Below are 15581 nucleotides of genomic sequence, written 5' to 3'. Positions count from 1 at the left end.
TTATTAAAGAAAATAAAAATAAAAATTTAGAACCACGCTTGGATATGTGAGACTATTCATTATTAGGGTTAGTGCAACGGAATATTCTTTTCATTATTTTGACTCGAGTATATATCCGTTAATATTTTTTTTAAGTGGTGTAGTTCTCGGTTAACTGTCTTACTGTGTTGGATATATACTCGAGTTGAAACAATGAAAGGAATATTCCGTTCTAGCTCTGTTCATTATTGATGAAATCAGCATGGTTAGCCATTTGCAATTACCCTTTTAACGGAAATTTTATAATAACGTCCAATGAAGGTTATCCCATTGCACAACAAGGGGAAAAAGCGAAAGAATACCACGATAAAGATTTTTTAAATATATGTGAAGGTAAACAGGGAAAGAAAGGTATAGTCAGTTTTGTGTCTGCCAAATTAGTCCCTCTGGCGGTTCTCAAAGAACTCCATTAACAATATTGTAAGGAAGAGTAGGGGTAAGAATATAGGTGTAGTCAGGGCGTAATGCGTGTCAAAAACTTAAATAAAACACGTCAACACTATCTTTTTAAAAGAGGGTGTATGTAAATTACCTCCCTTGCGCCATTAACTTAAATGTTCTCCTTCAAGAAAATCACAAGCCTCTTGGTTCTGTAACCCAAGAAAATAATCTAAATCTTGTGGTGTAATGTATTTCCATAGATTTATTGGTTCCTTTGGACTTGTGATTTCCAACGCCTCACTGGAGTTACTTTTTTTTTTACAAGACCAATTCTAGGCCTTAGAATAGTTCTTCGGTGAAGAGGTCGTTGTACTTTCGTTTAAAACTCTGATTTTTTTAAACAGTCTTTTCTGACTAATTCTGTGTCGTCTTCCTTGACGAATCTCGATTGAAGAAAAAGAAACCAAACCGCTGGTTTCTCTTGTTTAAACTTGCGATTTTTAAGGTCTTTTCTCTTGACGCAGGATAGCGAGCCGACTTTCTCGTGTTCAAAACTTCCAACAAAATGACGCGCACATCTCCTTTTCTCAATCGAAAGGCACGCATTGAACACGTGATATAACAAGCAGTAGCAGCACAAGATACCCCAAGAAAAGGTGGGGTAAAGAAGGGGAAGAAAAGAAGGAAAGACAGAAGGTGGAAAATAAAATTTCCACACTTTATTCACCAATGTGTGCAAGATATTTTTTAGTGATATTAGAAGCAAGTCCATTAGCAAACATGTCAACTGTTGCATTTGGTGACTTATTCCAGCTTCCATCTGTTAATAGAAAAGCCTGTATTTTTAAAATATCTTGCAGTGGACTCGTGGTATAGAAGGAAATGTGTGTTCATCTCGTGTTCGGGTGTCACCAATTTTGTAGAGGACTGGTGGATATATTATATATATATCCCCCAGTCGTACAAAATAGGAAAAATGAATTGAATTGAGGACGAAACGAAAAACGCGTTTATTGAAATAAACGAACTGGAATTTATTTCGTGAAGAAACAAATGAGAGAAAAGGGTACAGCACGTGTTTAGTTTGGCGTGCGTCTCTCGCTGTTAGGGAAAGCCTATTGTTGTAGAGAGTGAGAAAGTCAATCCAGGCCATGGAGAAAGTGTAAGGTGTACGTACTGTAAGTAGGCTCTTGTCCCACACATAGTAGTTCGGGGCGCGAGCCCGCACCCCGAAAGGGAGCGGTTGGTCCGTCGACCGCCCAGGTCGGAAGCCGAATCGAAAAGAAGGAAACAGCTCAGGTCTCTTGTTTTTGTAGTTGTTTCAGGTGGTCTTTTGCGCATGTGTGGATTTCCTTTAAAGGGAAGTGATGTTGCCCGTGTGCGTACATGTGTGTACGTTAGCGTGTGTGCATGCACGTGAATGTATGTGCGTGTGTGTATGCGTATGACAAGAAAAATGGCTTCAGATGTGAACGCATGTTTTTGTGCGAGACTAGAAAGGGCTCGCACAATCTATTCAGGATGCTAGAAAATCAAATTTGGGAATTGCTGGTATAAATTTGTGGTCATATTTCACTTATGATGGATTGACTAAACATGCGGCAAAAAAATGACAATGAAAACTTTCTGATTCTAAACAGAATCAGACTCTGATCAGAACATTGATTCGATGCCTATTCAAGATTTCAATCAACAAAAAGCAAATATTAATCCAATTTTTTTTTTTTTTTTTTTTTTTTTTTGCAGCAAAAAAAAAAAAAGCGTATTTGTATTGTACCCACAAATTTGTTGAAGTGAATAATTTTTTTCAAAAATAATATTCATGAAATTAAGTGAAATTTCAGCTGAGTCCAACTTTAGACAAAAGTCAGTTGGCAAAAAGTCCAGACACCAAAATTTTCTATTCTTAAAAAGGTTTTATACGACTGGACTTAAAACTGTGCTTAAAAGTAGTTCATGCCAGATGCATGTTGCGTTGAAATATTAATGTCGAAAAATGATTCAGCAATGGGTACAATCACTGAAATACAAATAAGTGGCAATATTGTTACTGTGACTAAACTTGATCAAATGGGTCATGTAATCTATGTTGAATTTGGATTATGATGAGGTATGATCCCGCATAGCCGGGAGATTCTATTTATAAACAATGCTGCTGGGAACTTGAATTTGTGCTTGCTGACTATGAGCTTGCTCATGAATTCTTTGACTAGATTTCAAATACCTTTGTCACCTAGCTATGCCTTGACTGTCACAAAATCCAAGGTATTTCAGTCGATTGTATTATTGACTTTGGATCTGATGCCTTTTCAGACGGAATGGCCTATGTAGCTTTGCAAAGCTTTCTAATACGTGACAGTCAATTTGATTGACCTTGGCTCTCATAAATTAACCATGTGTGACAAAAGTGCATGGCTTGAATATAATAGAATGAGGACCAAAGAAGACGGTTGTCTTGCCACCGCTTCCTCCTAACTCTGTCAAGGATCCCAGTTTGTCATTGTACAAACAGATTTACAAACGGAAAAATCATTATAGATCATGGTTTGAGGCAAAAAATAAGTTCAAAGAGAAAATGGTAAAACAATTAACAATTCAAATTCTCAAATTAATTTGAACCTGAAATTGATCAATGAAAGAAAAGCATTGTTCAGACAATTTACCAGTTTCCTTTGTCTAACAGCATTAAAAGCACTCTAAACGTTGATTTGCCAATTCAGCAATTAAAGATTGTTACTGACCTAAAAGAATCAATTGGAGGTGAACAAGATACCATTGCCCTGACAGTGCCAAACAATTGTTCAATTTTTAAGTAAAACACTGAAATGTTAAAATACACGAAAAGCACAGACAAAAAGACTACAAATTAGAGAATGCAATTGCCCCTATAAAGCTGGCTGTGAATTCCAAACAGTGCCGATTGATAACATTCCACTGAGAATGGTTATTCAACTTCATCCTACTAGTTGTCGCCAGCAATTTAAAAGTTTGTTCAAAACTGACTCTCCAGTGCTCAAACATTGTAACGAATGTCAACAAAATTCTGAGCACTTGGAAAAGTGACTAGTACTTTTCCTACTGCAATGAAATGCGTTCAAATAGATTTTTATTTGAACATTACACTCCTCTGCGAATTAATTCCAAAATTATGAATTTCAATACAAAAAAATATTTTTGGCACAAATTTCAATGTAAAAACAGCTATTGCGCACACTTTGATTAGAGTCGATTTTGGGCATTATACTTTCATTGTTAGAAATGACAAGTGAAATATTGCCAGTGACACTAATATTTCCCATATCAATTTTCCTTAAATGTTCAACAATATTGGCATTTCTTTTGAAAAATATATAAAAACAAATCGACAAAAACCAGGCCATATATCCAATCTAAATAGCAAAACATTTATGGTTGTCTTCTCTTTAAGTCAACCATAACCTCAGCGTGGTATGGGGTTGTAACTGCATCCCTTCAGGCGAACGATGGCACTGTTATGAAGTGTAACAAATTTTTTTTTTTTTTGTAAATATTGCATTATGTGATACTTTTCATGTGATTTTTAGCATGTTTTACTAGTTTTGTTAATGTTAAATATGATTTTAAAGTTAGGTATTTTCTTAGAAAAAAAATTTCTGCATTAACAGAAAAATATTCAACATGTTTAATTCGAAAATTATTTTATCGAAAACTATTAATATTAAACTATAAAAAGGAAGATGCTAGAATTAAAAAAAAAAATTATTTACTCCATCAGATGTACCTTATGTACTAATAAATATGTAATTGGTATTTTGTTGCACGTTTTAAGATTTTAAATATTTATAAATTTTCTCAAAGAAAACGATTATATTTTTTTGACAGCAGAAATAAATAATTGCATATGAAACAGAAAAATTTTAAATCTTGAAAAAAAATCTAAAATCAGTCAAACAAATTTTGTAATAAAAAATACAATTAGATTAATTTTAATTTGCAGAAGAAAAAACGACGTTGCTAAAGCTCCAAAATCAGTGCATTATCAAGAGATTTTGTCATTAAAAAAAAGCACCTATTTTATTTTAAAATGTTTTTCATTAAAATTTAATAGTATGCATAATTTTTTTTTCATAACGAAGTTTATTAATTCGATGATTTGGGATTGTTTTCTTTTGCAAATTAAAATGAATCCAATAATCCTTTTTATGACAAATGTATTGATAATTTGTTTTGATTTTTCGATCGTTTTTATTTTATAAATCCAAAATTTTAAGCAATTTACTAAATTATGTTTTTACAAAATTTGCCAAAATTTATTTATGATTGAATAATTTTGCATTTTTCTAATGTCTTTTTTATGCATTTAATTTTATTCCTTCTGTAAAAAAATTATAATCAATATAATCGTTTTATGATAAAATTTATAAAAATTTTAAATCTAAAAAAAAAAATGCAACAAAATGCTAATTACATTTTTATTAGTACGTAAGGCACATCTGACTGAGTGTAAATAAGTTTTTAAAAATCCTAGTATCTTTTTTATAGTTTAATATCAATTAAGTTTTCGGTAAAATAATTTTCCAGTTCAACATTTTGTTGAATATTTTTCTGTTGATGCAGAAATCTTTTTCCAAGAAAATGCTATCATGAATAGCTGCACAACTTTTATGGCAAGCAGCATTTAGATATAGGTGTATAGATCTATAAATTTACAGATCTCATAGATCTGAAGGCTGCTAGATCGTTAAATATGTTTGGTCGAAATACACCTACTAGTTTGTCCATTACGACCATCACCGCATGCTATTTTATATGTAAATAAGTATATTAAATGAAAATTAAACTTTTGGATTAAAGTCAACGTTTTTAATCTAATTTATAATTAAACAAATTAATCTCCAATTTTTGCGGAATTTGCATGATTTGCAATAGCATGCACGTCTAAAAGTCGACCACATGTCTGACGATGGTATATTTCCCGAAATATGACTCCACATGATGCAAGTAATAGTACAATACGTACACACACACACACATATATATATATATATATATATATATATATATATATATATATCCCCGAAACAGTGTTTCATGGTAAACAACTGATGATCCCTTGAAAAATAAATTATTGGTATTATAGTAAATTCGAGAGTGAGTTGATGCAGTGATTGCAGGGGATTAAATGACTTACTGACTAGATGGTTTTCTAACGAATGATAAAAAAAAATTTTTGTATAGTTTTAAAGGTTAAAAACTTCAGACACACATATATATATATATATATATATATATAAAAATTTTTGTGTATTGATATTCATATTAAAAACCATTTTATTTAAAAAGAAAATACAACTTTCTTATATATGGGTCGTGGAATTGCATTCACTAGCAAAAGATCTAGCTAATTTGCATATTGTTTTAAACATTAATTTTAATTCCCTATTAGTTTTTTTGGTTTTCTTGTGGGATTATCTTTAATATAATTACACGTAATAGTTAACTAATGCAGATATTCTACATGATTTATACTTGCATAATATTTGCGTAAAAAGTTTGTAGTAAACACAAAACTCTTCCCATATATATATTTATGTACACGCATATATTTTTGTTTAACAAATTTTGCCTACCAAACTCCTAGAGTTTTTAGTCTACAGACCTAAAACTTCATATAAGGTATTTGAATCCATGCGAAACTTTAAGGAAATTTTTTTTTTTTATGAAATTTGCCAGGTGAACGTTGAACACCGGCATTACGAATATGCATGCATAGCGTACTAGTTATTGGTTCATGTTTTGCTGCAAACAGGTCTTCATAGCTCAGTCATTATAGGCGGAGGAAAAAAAAATCTTAAGCGAAACGTTTCAGTTCTCGGTGATGGCACACGAGTCATTTTTGTTTTTATTATAAATCATTACGTATTGGGTTCAATATAATAAATCTTCATTAATCAAAATCATTAAAGCGTATATTACGACCGAGCAATGCCGTTTGTGTTTGTATCCCGGCATTTCCCGGTCTTAATATACGCTTAAATGATATTTTGATTAATGCAGATTTCTTTATACACACATTAAATAATGCTTCAAGCAAATTACATTACCCTTTCAATTAAATTTTTCTGACGACTCGTTAGTTTTTACTTGTCGGTTTCTGGAGATTTTTGTTTTTTGTCTCCGATTTACGCACGCCCTTTCCATGTTTCGTTTGACAGGAAGCAGTTTGCTAGAGTTCCATATCTATTTAACATCTAATTTTTGTCCTGATATGTATAGCCTAATTCAAACAATGGGAACATTGAATAGCCGTTCTAAACTCACCTTATGTCAACTTTCTGTCATTATGGTGATAAAAAGTAATATTAGACGTTTACTTATTCTTAAATGAATTGAGATAACGTTTTTCTGTCAACGTTAGAATCGAATTCACTTATCTTTGCATTTTTTAATATGTAATTTACTTCAACAACCGATGGATGAATGAATTTATTAGACTGCCACTTTGCGAAAAAAAGTCTGTAAGGTTCATTTTTAAAATAGAAGTACCATTCTCTCTCTCTCTCTCTCTCTCTCTCTCTCTCTCTCTCTCTCTCTCTCTCTCTCTCTGTCTGTCTGTCTGTCTGTCTGTCTGTCTGTCTGTCTGTGTGGATGCATGTCTCCCTGTGTGTGTATATATCTCTCCCTCTGTCTCTCTTTGAGCCTCTGCATCTCGGTCATTTTCTTATTACAGGTTACTGTAACAACTTCTTGTATTGCGTGTGCGAGATAATAGATATCCAAATAAACGTTTCGTGGTTTCTCCAGATTCTCTGCATGGAATGACATAATCTTTTTATGCAACACTCGATATGTTTGTTTTTTTTGTTTTTTTTTTTTATTTAGGTTGTTTTGGAAACTTTGCAGTTGTTGTAAGCGTTATTATGACATACAAAATCCGTAAGATTCTGATTATCTAAAGAAATTCTTATTTTCGAAGGAAAGTGAAATTCGAGCTAAATGTCTATATTACAATTTTTATAATACGGCGTTTTCAATCGAATCTTGCTAGCAATTTTATCGTTTTAACTGAAATGATAGTTGCAGTTTAAGAATACACCTGATGTTAGGAAATGTGACGAGCTTGTCAGCGTTTCAGGTAAACCCATCCTTTTGGTTATTTAATGGCGAATTAAAACACTTATTGTAAATGATTCATTTGATACGATCAAACTAGAGCAATATGGTATTTTATTCCAATGCGATATTGTAATTTCATATCGTTATAAACGGCGTTTTATAAATGACCACAAGATTTTAATTCTGCAGAAGATTCCATATTCGCGATAGTATCCATTTGTTCAATAACGCATCAAGTTTCACTCGCCTGTACTCTCCTCCAAATCTCCATTGAAATATTAGGTATATCAACAGATAAATTGATAAAAAAAAAATATGCAAATGGTGAATCTTAAACGGAATATGAACATCTGCAAGGGTTGGGAATCGATCTTAAATTGTAACATATATTAAAAAACGCGAATTGTCATATATCGATATTCTTCGTTTCATGCGGTCCGGGAGTGACGATTTTGTACCCTGTACTCTAAGATCCAATTTTTTTCTTCCTCCTGTGTAAATAAAAAAAAAAACCCATCACAAGAGCTCGATATCTACAAAAGTCGTTTCTTCCTCTGTCCACATAAAACCAAGTATGAACAGTTTATTTCCAAGAAACTCCTATCTGTAGACTACAGTAGAACGGAACTGTTTCCATGCAGATTACAACATATCAATATCAACAACCGCTTGTCGAGTCGTTCTCTTAATCAAAGGTTATTTCCATTTTCATTCCGTTCATAAGTTTTCATCATCCGACTGACAATCTCATTAATTCTTAGACTCTTTACCCTGGTAAATAGTGACCCATTCCTACATAAATGAAAGCGGTTATTGTATCTTTTAAATTGTATTCTACTGAATTATGAATCCATTGATTTTTTTTTATTATTGTAAGTAGTAGAGCGAGTATATAAACGTCCCAATCAGCAGGATTATACTCTACTCCCATTTACACTAAGCACAAACTATCTCGCTTTAAATCAATCGGTCACTTTAAATAACCTAGAGACAAAACTGTAAATCATATCTTAAAAAACCTTAAAAGAACTCGGAAATCTATACTCCACTGTAAAAGCAAATCACGGTACACAAGACGGACCACATTAAACTTATGAATGCAGATTCCCGGAAAACAAATGAAACATTTTACGAATTGGAAGCCACGTAATAAATTTGATAGATAGATTTAAACACCTGTGTTTATTTGTCCGCCTTTGAAGTTTTTATAGTAATATTTAACGATTTTTTTTCTGGGCAGTTGGTTTAAGTTGTTTGTTTTTTTTTGTTTTGTTTTTTGTTTACTTTACTATGAATTAAACACTTGGTTAATTAGTTAATGTTCAAAAACTAATCAATACTCTTTGGAGTTTGCGTAAGAATTGTTATATAAAATAAAACGTCTTTGATTTTGATCATAAAAAGTTCTTTAAAGGCTGTTAATGCTTAACTGCCCTGACATTCGTGCAATCGAAATAGTTCAAATAGTAGGTGCACCTTTTTTAAAACGTTTCTCGCCCAACTATACCAAACCTCTTATCCGTCCAGCCTTTGAAGTAAACTGGGTAAAAATCTGCCAAGGAAAACAACTTTGCAGCAAAAGAAATGGACAGGAAAATGTAGAAGATGGCTTTCTTGTGATACTACAGACGCCCTCTTCAAGTGTTAAGTAAAAGGTGATGGGTCGTTGATAAAGGAACACAAAAGGAAGTTGAATATGATTGTGAAACAAGTTGTGGCAAGCAAAAGATCGGTCGATATATTTCATGAGTTTGGGGATTGGTGAGTTGACATTTATCTCCAGTTTCGAGTTTGTCACAGTCGGAGGCAGCCTGTGGGTTGGACCAGATCGAGAGAGCCTTAGGAGATTGAGATGAGTTGGCATCAATTGACGAACATTACCTCGACAGAACGTAGATGTGAACCTTAGTGTGTAGAATGTGTCGCACACACACACGGTGCAGAATGTGTCGAAGTTTTTGCGTTTTGTTTTTCATTTTTATATTTGTGAACCTGTGCGTGCCCACGGCAGTTTCCGGTGAGAAAAATTGACACTGTCAGAACAGGAAACCGCGTTGGTGTTTTTGTTTTATTTATTTATTTATTTTTTGTCGAGGAGGACTACGCTGTTTTATCCCATTCTGACGCTAACATCAACCCTAACAAATGTAGTGATCTTTGCCAACAAGAGATTTTTTCATAGAATAGAAAAGGGTTTTTTATATACTGCAAAACACGTCGCAAACTCTCCATTCAAAGGAAAATAAGGATTGTTTAAAAAAAAAAATACTTAAAAGGGGTGAAATCATGTCATTGAGTATTTGGATAAAAAGTTCCAATTTTATTTTTTTCTCCATAAATTCTCATAGCTGTCTACCATTTTGCAATGCGTTCCACAAAGCTTTTTTTTTTTTTTTTTTTTTTTTTTTACAGCCATCACTAATCCGACCCATGTCTTGAGAGGATTTACAAAAGATAGGTCGAATGTGTGCGCGTTTATCACGAACAATATACATAGTATCTCGGGTGTTCATCTTAAATTCTATGATTCGGGGAGATCTTTTATTAGTGTTGGGGGCTCATCTACAAAAGACCATTCTTTATTTTTAGGAAGTATTAATTTAATTCTAGTGACCTCACCCTTTGGTTGTTATTGTAGTTTGATTTTTGCCATGCATTTCTATTATGTTTATTTACGAAGACGCCAAACATTCAAAGAATGTGTAGGATTTTAATTGCCAGTATTTAATTTGCTAATTTCAAACTTTGTCGTATTTTACGAGAAACATTGCTACAATAAAGATGTCATGAAAATAATTAGTGCGTGTGCTCCACACATACCAATCTACTGCGAGTCAACTCTCAAGTCTATGCAAAGTCTGATAGCGTGAGTTTAAATTTGTTTCAACGCTATCGTGCAAAACCGGATACTGCCGGGAAGACCAGCAAAACGATTGAAGAATTGGATCGTGAAACTATTTTTAATGTTTGTACTATCTTTCAATGCTGAATTAAGGGATTGGTGTATCTATGCTATTGTTAAACTGTTCTCCCAGGCATTACTACTTCCTTTTTGGTGTCAGATCGTCGTTTGAGTCGTCAACTAATCATTGAGTACGTTACAGGAAATTGTCACAATCGGCTGTAAGTTAATAAACTAAACTCATTTGCCTTTTTGTAGTGTGTATGTATGTATGTATATATATATATATATATATATAAGTTCCTACGTAATTCATTTACTTTCACACGGTGCAACTAATGTGGTTACTAGCAGTTAAGCCAGGCGTTGCTCGGGCCTTATGTACTGTTTGTAACTTAACGTACACACACATATATATATATATATATATATATATATATATATATATTTTTATTATTCAAGGTTGACTTATGTCAGGTAACCTACATCTAAAATTTCAAGTGTTTAACCCCCAAAATTGGCGAAGGAGTTTGGTAGAGTCTGCAAAGGTAAACTTTTTCAACTTTGACCACTTGGCAGTCAAATTTTCGCCAAAAAAAACTTAAACGATATTCAGACATGCAAGTTTTTTTATGTAAAATTTCAAATGTTGAGAGTAAAAAAATTGGCTGGGTAATTTGGTAGACCGCAGAGGTAAAAATGTAAGTTTGACCCCAATTTTGACCCCCCTCTTTAAGATTTGTTTTGGGCTTAAATAAAATTAAAGTTTGATTCATGTCCTAGTGACCTACATCTAAAATTAAGCGTTTAGACCCAAAATTGGCGGAGGAGTTTGGTAGTTTTCAAAGCTCAAATCAAAATTAAATCTATCAGAATGCCTTGCCGCTTCTTTTCGTAAAAAAGGGAGTCATGAATAACAAATTAAAATGTCGGTTAATTAAACTGTCAATCTGAAGTAAAAAAAAAAAAAAAAAAGTGTAAGCAAAAACCTTTCAATGTAATTTTTTTATCAATAATTTGTATAGAAATATTGGTCAACATTATGAATCAGTTGTCTGTTTTGGTTCAACGCCATACTCCATAACTATCTTCGATCAAGTTGTCTTTTTCAGAGTGTAATAGGTAGGGTTTTGACAACAGAATATTCTTTTCATTGTTTTGACTCTCGAGTAATATCTGACACGGTGATTCAACCGAGAACCACATCACTCTATACAAAAGCATATAAGATATCAACGGATACACACTCGATATTCCAAACGATGAGAAGAATATGCTGTTGTCATAGCCCTAGTAATGAGTAAGCGCATCGAAAACAATTTAAAAAAGAATTAGCAAGTAATTAAACTTGAAAGTTCATAAATATGATACTATAACATTCAATTTCACTTGTCTTAATGGAAATTGCTCGACAAGGAACGCAGCTACTTGATAAAATAAAGTCATTTGGGTTGGCAAGATGATAATTGTTAGAGTTGATTATTACTTTTTAAATATTTTACTCCCATAAACACGGAATAAAGTCTTGCAGAATAGGATATAGATGCGGATCAAGATGTCATTATTTGAAGTAACAACATGCGTTTTTATTCTTGTTCATATTGTGCTTTTTTTCCTTTATAAACTTAAAAGAAAATTAATTTCCATATTCATGAAATGCTCAGACAAGCTTAACATGTCCATGTGTTACGCGTTTTCTCCTCAAATATATTACGTAGATATTTTTTTAATCAGATTTAAAGTTAAATGCATGTAATTGTGGAAAGTTCGAATTATTTAACAAAGTAAAGCTCTTATTTGGTAAGCTAGTTTATTTTTCTTCTATTCCCCAAATTAAGGACATCAATGACTTTAGATTCAACAAATTTACGATGAATCAAGTTTCTTACCGAAAGATTTATCGGGTAGGATACAATATGCAATCGCTGAAATCGATTGGAATATTTTAAAATAACGTTAATAAGTTTCGTAACTGCCTTTCTTTGTGTTGCTGCTACAATATCAAAATTATATTCTAATTAACTAAATTTTTTAATCAAAAATTGATGGATCCAATTTCTTCAAATTTAGAAACTGGATTCTAAGGAGAGAACAATTTACATCTAGAATCGCGTTGTAAACGCTTATTTTAGCTGAAAACAAAATTAGCAGATATATATTTATATAAGACTAGCAAAAGTACCCGTCGTTGACTGGGTTCAAAAACAGCCTACAAAAAATGGACTCTGATTTATGTAAGTATGATAGGTTATGAAAAGGAAGGGTTGTAAAGAGATAGCTTCGAATTTGGGGGTATCAAAACCAAAGCAAAATATGAAAGTAAAAATAAAATAGATAAACCCAATAATTTATTATAACATACATGTTCACACTGAAACACTTGGCACAATATTCTGTGGATCTATATTGAAAAACCTTGTTAAACTTTGTGACATATTTCCATTCTATGGAGGTCAGGTGCGAACGAACACTCCATAATTTTATTATACCATATATCTTCAAACTGAAACATAATTATCAAAGTATACTTACGCAGATAGATATGAAAAGTCTTTATTAAAGTGTGTGACTATTTCCATCCCATGGAGGCCAAGCGCGAACGCAGACCCCACAATTTTATACCATCCCTATTTAAGTTAAAACATACTTATCAAAGAATTTTTATGTACATCTATATCAAAAACACTTGTGAACGTTTTTTTTTTTTGTTTGTTTTTTTTTGTTTGTTTTTTTTCCATACTTCGTGGACCAGGCGCGTACGCGGACTCCACAATTTTAATGAACCACCGTTCTGCCAGATCAAACATACCCATTTCTGTGTCTCGATACATCTATCATTATATGTAATCAGTTTTTTAAAATAGTCAACCATATAGGAGCCTATTCGTGACCACACACACACACACACACACACACACACACACACACACACACACACACACACAGGCAGTCAGCTTTATATTATAGATATAAAATGATTCGAAGCATGTAGTGGAAATGAAAGATGGTCTCATTTTGAAAATTAAGTTATTACTTCCAAAATTGCTAACTGCACTTTTCATTCGAACTGTATATCATTCGCTATACTAAACAATTGTTGACAGGGAATATTTTCTGAGTCGCCATTTTGTATTCAATGATCGTAGATCTGTAACAGATAAACGTGTAGACAAATGTGAACTTTTCGAGTCTGATTGTCTGAGAGATTAGGGTTTGTGCACAGACCGATCGAATGTTGCTATTATTTTAACGTTTACGAAAGCAACACCTTTTTATGTTGTACCTTGAGCAAACCTGGAACAATGCCAATAAATAATTGGAATACCCACGTATTGAATTCCGTTCGATCCCTCGGACTTATCCGCTACTTACTCTTTATTGTAAACTAGTCGATTTGCCCGAGCTTTGCTACGGATATATTTGTATTACACAATACTAATTGGCATTCTTTTAATATTTATGTAATTACAGGTTCGAAATCAAAACTTCTGGGTAAACGACATTTCTTGTACCACTGGTAAAAATGTAAACGAAAGTTTTACATTACGTAGAAAAAAAACTGTACAGGTCCGTTTTCAGTTTGTGTTGCTCCCAAAAATGTAAATTAGGATTTTTGCGGATAAACTTTGTTTGGTTATGTATATAAAAAGTACCCCATTTTTAATAAAGGAAGGACTTTCACATAAAAATTTAATAAACAAAAAATACGGCAAAAATTGAATTACACTTGTAAATCATATCTAAACAATAGCACGCTTCGTAAACTGCAGAAGTACTAAACAGATAAAAACACCCGCATTTTTGTACTTCTGCAATTATTTTTCTTTGAGTGACGCTGAGACATAAAGCGACACCCTCCTCCCCCCGAAAAAAACCATAATTACGTCGAAACTCCCCCACACAAATATATATTATCAACCAAATCAATTACCCAGACAGGAAAATATAAGCTCTTTCTCAAAAGAAAATCGAAGAAAATCGAAGAAAAAAAAGTGAAAAAAAAAACGCGTAGGAATATATCTGATATAAAAAGCATTACTTTACCTTGTTTCTTTTTGAAAGTATTATGGAAACGATAATTAAATTCAGACAGTCAAGTGAATAGTTGAAAAATGATTTTAAAATCGTCCGTAGGAAATAAATTTTAACCTTTTGGTAAATGTGCTCACACCTTACAATGAATCGACATTTATAGCCGAGACTATAGAGGGCTAACGATTTAAAATATTTCGTCGAAAAATAAAATCATCCTTAGCTTAATTATTTATTTTTTTTTTTTTTTTTTAGATCAATATTTGTAACTTTTGCATTTATAGAAAATAAATAATTAAAACAAATCATTTTATCACCATATCTCTCGATTTGGTTAAAAACTATATCCGTTCATAACCGGAAGTGAAATATCAGTGAAAGTTACTTAAAATGTGCCAGTTTAGCAACTAGTACAAAATAACTTGAATTAAAATAATTTAAATAAATTAACTTTAAATAATACTCTTAAATAGAACAATTACATCAATTACATTACTATAATTAGTAATTTTAATTGAGCGAATTATTTAAAAAGATTTTCTTTAATATAATATGCAAATTAGATTAGTTATATTATGTACATTGCCTTCAATATAGTGTATATATATTGATCGTGATGCTATTTATTTATATAGAAAATCTTATAGTAAATAAAATTTATATAGATAACCGTTTTCAGCAGGAAGTTTTGTATATATTAATCAAATTGTGAACAAACAGGATTACGGATTTATATAGATTACATGATTATGCATCTAATATAGAGAAGTGACTTGTACGATCGAAAATTGTTTTATATTGCTAAGTCGTAATCGCAACAAGAACAAAAAATAAATGAACAAATCTATATTAAAGCAGCTTTAATCAAAGTTTGTTTCATAAGGCTTTTCCTCACAAACAGCACCCTAAGAGATTGTTAAAAGAAGTCTATGACCGGTGACTTTCTTCGTCGAACGAATCTGAACGGCACCCGATATGACGGGTGCTTTTTCCGATCGTACGTTCTCCTGTTACAAAGTAACCTATGCTGCAAATGAATTCCTCGCCATAAACAGAACTCCGGTCTATTAATAACTTATTTTCATCAGCTGTCTATCCTGAAGTGACTGACAACAAGCAGTGAACGATGCCT

At 32.4% G+C, this 15581-nt stretch overlaps 1 protein-coding gene across 11 annotated transcripts in view; it reads left to right on the top strand.

The window, feature by feature from the left end:
• The window catches only part of LOC145255396 (beta-1,3-galactosyltransferase 1-like), a 468791-nt gene that overhangs the window by 317245 nt on the left and 135965 nt on the right, over window positions 1-15581 (top strand). The window contains exon 1 of one of the 11 annotated variants that reach the window (XM_080113961.1): window positions 10390-10638. The exons of 9 other annotated variants lie outside the window; for them this stretch is intronic. The gene's annotated coding sequence lies outside the window, so the exon portion shown is untranslated. Of the gene's footprint in view, window positions 1-10389; window positions 10639-15581 lie in introns of those variants that run through there. One more of the 11 variants, XM_080113953.1, reaches the window with a different exon arrangement.

Source organism: Euprymna scolopes, chromosome 3, assembly GCF_053919585.1.
Source record: "Euprymna scolopes isolate OS-2025 chromosome 3, ASM5391958v1, whole genome shotgun sequence".
In the NCBI taxonomy this organism is placed as follows: domain Eukaryota; kingdom Metazoa; phylum Mollusca; class Cephalopoda; order Sepiida; family Sepiolidae; genus Euprymna; species Euprymna scolopes.
This window is presented reverse-complemented; position numbering and strand designations above follow the sequence as displayed.